At 36.3% G+C, this 10,402-nt stretch overlaps 1 pseudogene across 1 annotated transcript; it reads left to right on the top strand.

Moving 5' to 3' along the window:
• Positions 1-2,862: 2,862 nt before the first annotated feature.
• On the top strand, positions 2,863-10,402 carry LOC147383994 (glucan endo-1,3-beta-glucosidase-like; annotated as a pseudogene). The gene is made up of 3 exons (XR_015173086.1): positions 2,863-3,104; positions 5,306-5,985; positions 10,135-10,402. The product of XR_015173086.1 is annotated as a glucan endo-1,3-beta-glucosidase-like (transcript).

Below are 10,402 nucleotides of genomic sequence, written 5' to 3' on the forward strand. Positions count from 1 at the left end.
ACGGAACCCTTCCTTGGATAACAAACGGGTTAGGGGGGCAGCTATCACTCCAAACCCTCGGATGAACTTTCTATAGTACCCCGCAAGGCCAAGGAATCCGCGTACACCCTTGGAAGAGGTTGGGATCGGCCAATCCAAGACGGCTTGAATTTTCGAAGGGTCGACAGCTACTCCTTCCAATGATATTATATGTCCCAAATAGTCCACCTGTAAAACACCAAAGCGACATTTTGACTGCTTTGCAAATAAATTGTTAGCAGATAAAATCAACAATATTGTGCGTAGGTGTTGCAAATGCTCCATCCAAGATCGGCTATAGATTAAAATATCGTCAAAGAACACTAGGACAAACTTTCTGAGATGGGATCGAAAGAGATCATTCATGAGTCCTTGGAATGTTGATGGCGCATTGGTTAGGCCGAACGGCATAACAAGAAATTCGTAGTGCCCTGCATGGGTTCGGAATGCTGTCTTGTGCACATCCTCCTCCTTCACGCGTATTTGATGATAGTCAGATCGCAAGTCCAATTTAGAGAAATACTGAGCTCCATTCAATTCGTCTACCAACTCATCGATTACGGGGATCAGATATTTGTCTTTAATAGTGACATTGTTAAGGGCCCGGTAATCCACACAGAAACGCCATGAGCCATCAGCTTTTTTGATGAGTAATACGGGAGATTAAAAGGGACTATTGCTGGGTCGGATCAACCCAGAGTCAAGGAACTCTTGTACCATTTTCTCAATTTCAGACTTTTGATAATGAGGATATCTATAAGGGCGGACAGAAACAGGGCCATGGTCTGGATATAGAGGAATTCGGTGGTCTTGTATACGCTTTGGAGGAAGTTTAGTTGGTGGAGTGAAGACATGTGCAAATTTAGTAATGATTTCATTGATGTCACTTGGGTGGTCATGATGGACGGTGGTAATAGCTGAAGGAATAATTTGAATAAATAATCCACCACCTGCTAAATGCAATAGTTCCTTATTGTTTATTGGAGCCGTATCGGAATGTTTCAAACCTTGAAAGGTCCGAGACTTCCCACTTTGATTGAAGGTCATCGTAAGCTGTCGATAATCGGTTTCTATAGGGCCAAGTGTCTCCAGCCATTGCACCCCCAAAACAACCTGACAAGCTGCCACCGGCAATACATAGAAATCTGCTTGGATGGGGTATCCTTGGATTACGAAAGTGAGAGCCATACATTTACCCGAACAGTCAATCTTTTCCCGATTAGCCACCATAACTTGGAATGTTTTGTCACGAACAACCGGTAATCCGAACTTCGTCACCACGACTTGATCAATAAAGTTGTGCGTACTTCCACCATCTATGAGGACTATAATATCTCTGTTTTTCAGCTTTCCAACCACGCGGATGGTTTGCGGATGGGTGGTACCTGCCATTGCATGAAAGGAAATTTCTGGAAGAGACTCACTAGGTATTATCTCGTCTCTTATGTCCTCATCACAAGGATCGTCGTTTTGTACATCTTCCATCATAAAAAGCTGAGGACGCGAACAATTGTGCCCCGGTACAAACTTCTCCTCACAATAATAACAAAGACCTTTCAGTCGTCGCTCTCTTGCTTCTTGTCCCGTAATACGCCTGATAGGAATCTGTGAATTGTCTAAAATTTGGGTCGATTTCATACCTGGAAAGAGACTGAGAAGGCCGGCTGCGGGATTTGGTGATGATCGTGTTGATGTTGTGAAGTTCTGCGAGCGATTTGGAGTGCTGGTTTTTCGTTGCAATGTGTTTCGCTCCTCAACCAGACGAGCTATAGCAATGGTATCGGAAAGGGTTTTTGGTTGTTTGATCCGAACATCCAAACGGATGTCCTCTTTGAGCCCAGCTATGAAACAACCTACAAGAAAACTTTCAGGTAATTCATCTACACGGTGAGAAAGTTTTTCGAAGGACTCTTGGTACGCTGCAACTGTTGTAAATTGTTTGAGTCGAGACAGAGCTTCAGAAGGATCTTCGTAATCTGTTGGACCAAAGCGGTGGAGAATGGCTTTGGTGAACTCCTCCCAAGTTTGAGGACCTTTGAACTTCATGAACCACCGATGCCATTGGAGGGCGATTCCCTCTAAATGAAATGATGCTAGTTGAACTTGCTGCTGTAGAGTGATTCCCTTAAATTCGAAGTATTGTTCGGATTTGTATATCCACCCGTGGGGGTCTTCACCAATGAATTTGGGAAATGATAATTTGAGTTGTGTTTGATTGGCTACTGAGGTTTGTGCGGTGGTTCGGGTCTGAGATGTTTCCCCTTGTGCAAACGAGTTGATTTCGATGGTAGGTTGTGTTTGTGGTATGGTTGGTTGATTTTGTTGTAACCATAACACTTGTAATTCATTGAGAATTTGATCGAAACGGGATTCGTGGCTGGCAAGTATTTCATTAACTTCAGTGCGGAATTCCGCATTCAACTTTCCACGGGTATCCATGGATGAGCCGGCTCTGATACCACTTAATAAATATAAAAAAAGAATTACAGATATAGAATGAGAAAAGAAAGAGAATCAGAGGAGATATTTGGTGTAATTATCCATACCTTTATTGAATGAGAACTTGGCCATTTATAGGCGTACAACTGGAAAAGCAAACAACAACTAATCACTAGAATTCAGGAACCACAATGCTAAGAAAATGGAGTCAGGTACTGAAGACATGAACCCTCAAGCATAACTACCTCCACTAATTTATTCGCACTACCTGACATGAACCCTCAAGTATAACTACCTCCACTAAATAATCAACTAATGGATTGGACTTGGTCTTCATATGACCTGGACAGTATGGTCTGGCAAGGCATATGACTTGACAAGCCACAATGTATACGTATCAATTTGAAGACCAATGAAGAATACCAACCCACCAAATTCATTCAAGAGCTTTCTATGCCCTCTTGTATAGATTGGGTGAATACACTAACTCACATCGATTACAAACTCCTCATGCCTCACGCCTCTCTCGACAAAGTAGATTCAAGGGGTGGTGGTGATGATGAGATATATAAGAAATTGTAGCTTCTTCTCAATGGCAGCTATTCTGCTATTTCTTGGACTGCTATTGGCTAGCTTAGAATTTACAAGTGAGTCTCTCTCTCTTTTTCTTTCTTTCTTTGGTAGACCATGTGGGGGAGTTATAGCCGGTTACGTGGTTCCCCACACGAGACATTTAAGTGTACCGTGTGGGGAGGGCAAACTGGCTATAATTGGTTACTCTAGTAGATGGGGTAATCTTTAAGACAAACTTAATTTCCGAAAATCGACTATAACCAGTTACCTGGTTACCCTAGTACATGGGGTAACCTCTAAAATAAGGTCTACCCCACAACATGCCTAGAAGTACAAGTCACAGAGGAAGCATTACTAACTATTAGATTATGGTTAGTCACGTAAATTTTGATTGATAATTCTTTTTCTTTTTTTGATAAGTAACATTTTATTCATGAATCAAAGCTAGGCCAGTCGAGATGACCAACTTAGCAGGACCTTACAAAAGACGCTACTCACGAGAAATACAAAGAATCCCATCCCAATTGCAAATAAAATCTTCAAAAAACACCCTCCTGAATTCCTTATAAACTTTAGACCAATAAAACAAAAGACCCAAAATAGATACAATCATATTTGTGCCATCCAGTTGTTTCCCCTCAAAGATGCGTCTATTCCTCTCTAGCCACACCCCCCAACATATTGCGAAAGGTATAATGCTCCACAGCAATCTCCTCATGCCTCTAAAAGAATACCCAATCGACGGCCAACTCGTGAAAATGTCCTTTATTGTCTTTGGAAAACAAGTTAGGATTCCATAGAATTGATTGATAATTCTGGCAATATGATATCGATTTTAGTGATTTTTTAAAGAGAGTTACTATTATTGTACCAACTTTTACTATACACCAATTCTTACGTAAATCGCCAAAGAATTACACACAGTTGGTGTGGCATTAGTAATAGTTGGTGTGACAATAGTAGCTCTCTTTGTTAATCATGGATTTGAAATCCTCAATTGGAAGCATAATTCTAAAACCGTTGATGAAATATATGTTCAAATCCAATAGTTTAAAATTGCTAATCAGGATTAAACTTGATGGGTCCAAATGGTGGGACAAATATTTATAGTTTTCCATGAATATTTCATAGCCATTGACTTGGAGAATTCACAAGAATAAATAAAGTCTTCACGAAGGTTCTAGTGACTCATGAGACAATAAATGACCCCAATTGTATAAATACAAAATCTTTGATAATATGACGTATTTTATTAAGCATGCCCCTTTCTCTCTCCTATTCATAGTGAAAAAAAGAAAACTTTCTAATCTGATCGCCTTGTGACATTCAAAAACATGAACCGATGCAATGGGATTGTATAGGATAAAATTATATGAATTAAATTTATTTTTTTTTAAATTTATCAACACCTCGGATCAAGCTCGAAAAATATATATATTTTTTTTTGAACATGAATATTTTCTTGAAATTTAAAAGGCTGTGATGTTGGACTGTCAATGTGATAATCAATCAATGTGGAGCCCAATGACCCTTTTTAAGATTTGAAATCTTAAAACATAAATTTGTGGGGGCAGTGTGGCAATAGAGAGAAGATCTCTCTATTGTTGATGTCATTTGTGTCACATGTCAAACATCTGTTGGGCTGTGAGCAAAAATAAATGTATCATATTATCAACACTCAAAATCTAATGATTGAGATTTATGCATACAGCGGCAGAGCAGGGATTTTCTTGTAGTGAGGGCAAACAATGATTAGTTGTATGGTTGAAGAACTTGAAGATGAATGGTCTTACGAAAAAATTCATAGGTTTTTGGTTAGAAATTGAAGAAAAGGATATTTAAGTCATTTCCAATTAATATATAAGAAGGCCTAGCCAAGAGGCAATGTCATCAACAAAAAATTGAGAGGGAAAAGGGGGGGGGGGGGGGATTGGAGGGAAGTGAGGGTGTGGAGCAAATGGGGAGAGAAGTGAGGGAGTGGGGACAAATGGGACATGTAATTAGTTGAAAATATAGGGGTGTCAAAGTTTTGTGGGGGGCAATTGCCCTACCAGCTCCGCCCCTGTATGCCTATCCTCCTAACACATATCTTGGAGATACTTATCCAAGGAAAAGTATCAACCAATGGATTGTGTGTTTAAATGATTGGGGTCATGAGTTCTTTCTACAAGTCATTATTATATATATAAACACACACCCACCGAACCATGCGCATACTCTCATGCATTTGTATGGGGAAGTTGAAGTTGTCTAATTCTTCGTTGAATTGATGTAGGTGTACAATCCATTGGAGTTTGTTACGGAATGCTAGGGAACAATTATCTATCACCACAAAGAGTTGTTGATTTATATAGATCAATGAACATAGGTAGTATGAGGATTTACAATCCTGACCAAGCAATTCTACAAGCCCTTAGAGGATCCAACATTGAACTCATGCTCGGTGTGCCAAACACAGACCTTCAACTTCTAGCATCTGATGCTTCCGCTGCTAATAACTGGGTTGAGAAAAATATAAGGAACTACACTTCTAATGTAAGGTTCAAGTACATTGCTGTTGGTAATGAAGTAAAATCTGACAGCCCAAATGCTTCCTATGTTTTACCCGCTATGCGAAACATTAATAATGCAATTGCATCAGCTGGCCTACAAAACCAAATCAAGGTGTCAACCGCGGTCGACACAGGTCTTCTTGGTGAATCCTATCCACCATCACGAGGCGCCTTTAAGTCCGACGTGCGTTCATTTATCAACCCAATCATAGGGTTCTTAGTAACCAATCGAGCACCACTTTTAGCCAATGTGTACCCTTACTTCAGTCACGTTGGTAATCCCTCAAGTGTCCCTCTTGATTATGTTTTATTCAGATCTAACATAGTTAATCAAGATGGTCAATTTCAATATCGAAACCTCTTTGATGCTATGGTCGACGCTTTATACTCTGCTCTAGAGAAGGCAGGGGGATCAGCTTTAGAAATTGTTGTATCGGAGAGTGGATGGCCTTCTGCTGTTGGTGTTGGTGCTTCAATAGAAAATGCGCGAACCTACAACCAAAATTTGATCACCCATGTCAAAGGAGGTACACCGAAGAGGTCGGGGAGGCCTACAGAGACTTATGTGTATGCCATGTTCAATGGGAATGACAATAGCGAAGGGAGTCGTCCCTATTTGGGATATTTTGGACTCTTTATTCCAGATGGACAACCTATGTACATGATTAATTTCAGTTTGGTACCATCACCTGATCTTCCGACCTTTTTGTTAAGATGTGAAAGTTGCTGCCACGGAAGCAACCTCGTGATCCAATTAACTTCAGTTAATTAAGAGAAAGATTAATTATTTGTATCTATGATAGAAGGGAAGGAAAACATTTCTGCATGCATGTATTGGAAATATGCCTATTAAAGGCTAGTTGTCTTTTTTTTTTGGATGATGAGGGTGTCCGAACTTATGTCTGAGTAGGGGGACCGGAAGAGCCCGCACATCACATGCAGAGAGTGCTAATTATCTTAATAAAGAGTTAATATTAAGATGTCTTAGTTTTGTTGATTGGGTTCGAGTTGGATTCGTATTAAATAGGTATCGATCTTCTAAGAACTTTTAATTATATATCCAAGCCTGATTAAATAATGCTCTAAAAATGAACCACAAAAACATGAGCAATTCATGAGTATTACCAAAAATACGAGAGATTTGTACCAAGCAAGGCCTAAGAAGAAAGAAAAAAAATGAAAAAAGATGTACAATCCAACATAAAGCATAAAATATATGGAAAGAAAATATTGAATTCTTAGTCATTTTATTGTTACCATGTGTCGATAAACAAATAAATAAATATAACAAAATAACATTATTAGCTATCTACGCATATGGAGAATATTAAGCAAAAATGAATTTAACTTTACAGGGTAACATTTGTACGGTCTAAACAATCAAAGCAATTTAGTATGAAATACCTACCACATTGCAACAAATGAGTTGAGTTTTCACAGATTTCGTGGAAAATTTTCTACTGTTTGAGCACATCCTGGAAAATTTTGCAAAAAATAGTTTTTGTTGTTAGAATTATATAAAATAAAAAAATATTATTTTACTTTAACTTTTGTAATAAGTAAATAATAAATCAATTTTTTTGTGAAAAAATTGAATTATACCCCAATTTCTTAAATTATTTATCAAACCCAAATTAAATATTAAAACACACTCTACAAAAATTACACAGGTTTGACACAAATTATAATCTCAACATTATAACACTCGTTCAAACAATTTTAGTAATTGTTTACAATTATAATTAAGTTCATATAAAATTCTAAAAAAAATAAATAGATAACAAAGCAACGTATAAACATTTTTGAGACCAACTGACTTTAACTAAAAGATCAAACTCTCCATCAACCTTGAATGAGTAGCAAAAACATATAGATATTTATGATCAAAAGGGAAAATCAACAATAAACTCAAGAATCAACTTGAATTCCATAAAAATCAACTTGAATTCCATAAAATTGCCTAATTTTCTCCCAAAACACTAAATACTCAATTAAATAAAATAAAATAAAAAAACTGAATTCCTGAGTAATATTCCTCAAGAAAAAAAAATGGAAAATTTTCTGCCATAACATTAATAATATATATATATATATTTATGTCAAAAACACACTAAATTCCTGACTATCTACTGAAATTGGGGTAGACAAGAATGCAAATAATAATAATAATAATAATAAATAAATAAAATAAAATAAAAATTGCAAACTAATCGATCTAATTTGGGCCTTCTCCTGGCATATCATCCCACAAATAAAAAAATTAAATAGAAATTTCAGGTTAGAGTTGGGAAACACAGCAGATTATAGGGTTACAATAAAAACAATACCAATTAAATAAAAAAACTGTCGAGTTAGAATGCATTTCTAGCTCGAAGATGAAGAACTATGGTTTATCATGGATTAATTGAAGAAAATTGAGTAAATTTAATTTAGATTCACAAGCAACAATTTATGTAAAACAATAAGAAGAAATTATCTAAATTTCTTACATTATGAGTCGGTTGGAGAAAGAAAAGGGCACAGCTCAGGTTTATCTTCAATATATTCTTTTCTATGGCTTCAACGGCTGTAAACCCTAATTTGCTAGCTGATTTACTTCTCAAGATTAAAGATGGCGACGGTTTTGTGATGAAATCGAAGATGTTTAGGGTTTGAGAAACAGAGATCAGAAGTGAGAGTGATGGTTTGCTAGGTAGTTGATTTCCATGTTGAAATCGAAGATGAGAGGGTTTGGAGATGAAATCGAAGATGGGAGACTAGTTGATTTCCCTGTCAAAATCGAAGATTGGAGAAATCGATTTAAAATCGAAAATGGGAGAACTCGTTTGTTAACGATGTAGCTTTATGATTTGTTCGCTCTTGTTCGAATGTGAGACCTTAATGATTTATCCAAATATTTGTAACATAAATTAAAGCGCCTTTGGGAAACGGCTTTCGATAGTGAAACGGATCAGAACCGTTTCTAATTAAAGGAAAAATGGCTAAAAACCCGTCATAACAAGTCGTTTCTTTTCTTATAATGATAATTTTATTGGTTTTAACAAAAATGATAGTTATGATATTAAGATTAAATTTATACATCATTTTGAAATATTATCTTTCAGGGTAACTAAAAGATGTCTCTCGAACCTTAAAGATAGGTACTAAGATGTAAAAGTTCCAACCTACCAACAATTGAGTTAAAATCCCTTTTATACCAAAGATAATATTAAAAATTTCTAGAGGTTCATGACTGAATTTTGTTATAACCTAAAATTTTGATGACTATATACTTAATTTTAAATTATAAATTTAACATCTCGTCTGACAAATTGTTGCATATCCTTTTGATTAATGAATAACCGTATTATGAGAATAAATCGTTGACAATCCGGGAATTGTTAATCTTTTAATTAAAAATAAATTCTTTAGTGAAATTTATTTCAAGAAAAACAAGTTAAGATTTAGAAAATCTAGATGTTTTTAACATGGAAAATATTCCATCAATGATATTGAAAATTGCCTGACCAATTGGAATATCCCTAAGCACTAGCAACAAAAATATATAAATAAATAAATAAAAATCTTTCAAAATCAGATTATACAATAAAGATATGTGAATAAACAATTCTTTTAGGTTCAGAACAACAAACAATTGGTGATCTGAACAGTGTATAAATTTGTTTGAATCTCAATTTCATTATTTATTTTTTATTTTAAATCATTGAAATAAATGCAAAAAATACATCTAAATGTTAAAATTAGAATCATATTATTTTTGTTCGCCATTCAAGATAAAAAAAAAAATCATTAGAAATGATTGAAATCGTCTTTGGAAAACCTAAGTTGATTTTTCAAAAATATTATAACCTGAGATGAGGTTGAGGGACCATTATGAAATAGAAATATAAATAAATGGACCATCAAGCAACCACTCAAAACTCATGGATTAATTAAAAAGAAATTCCTCCACTGGGGTCCTTTAAGTAATATTGGTAATGAGTTTGACTTTGAACACGGACGCCATCATATAACTTGGGTTTGGGTCAAGTTTTTCAGCTTTGCAATTAAGTATCTACCCACCTTTTGGTCCACAATTCATCCACCAACATTGCAACCCGAATCCAAATACCCAATAGACCCGATCCATTTTAGTAAGGTTTGGTCCCACTTTAGCTATGTTATACTTGGTTTGTGGGTTCGAATTTGGATTTGTGGTCCATCACCCGTTCGTAAAATAGGCATAGATAATTTGTTTCTTTAGGATCATTAGTTCGATTTGATCCAGTAGGAATGAATCTAGTAACACAAGTCCCACTTAGACAACTATTAATATTAGTCGGCTCTCGAATGACATTAAGGTGTGGAACACATTAAGGTGGCCTACTAAATGTTCAAATCCAATGATTAGATATCTCCAATTGACGATTTTAGGTATGTAGGGTCCATAAAATCATGATGAGCCCAAAAGAGTGCTTTATTTAAATCTAACATAGTTAATCAAGATGGTCAATTTCAATATCGAAACCTCTTTGATGTTATTGATGACGCTCTATACTCTGCTTTAAAGAAGGCGGGGGGATCGGCTTTAGAAATTGTTGTATCGGAGAGTGGATGGCCTTCCGCTGGTGGTGCTGCTGCAACAATCGACAATGCGCGAACCTACAACCAGAATTTGATCAACCATGTGAAAGGAGGTACGCCGAAGAGGTCAGGAAGGCCTATAGACACTTATGTGTTTGCCATGTTCAATGAGAATCTCATGAGCGCAGGGATTGAGCAAAATTTTGGACTCTTTTTTTCCAAATGGACAACCTGTGTATCCAATCAATTTTAGTTAA

Source organism: Akebia trifoliata, chromosome 15 (genome assembly GCF_017979445.1).
Source record: "Akebia trifoliata isolate Shusen 1 chromosome 15, ASM1797944v1, whole genome shotgun sequence".
Lineage (NCBI taxonomy): Eukaryota > Viridiplantae > Streptophyta > Magnoliopsida > Ranunculales > Lardizabalaceae > Akebia > Akebia trifoliata.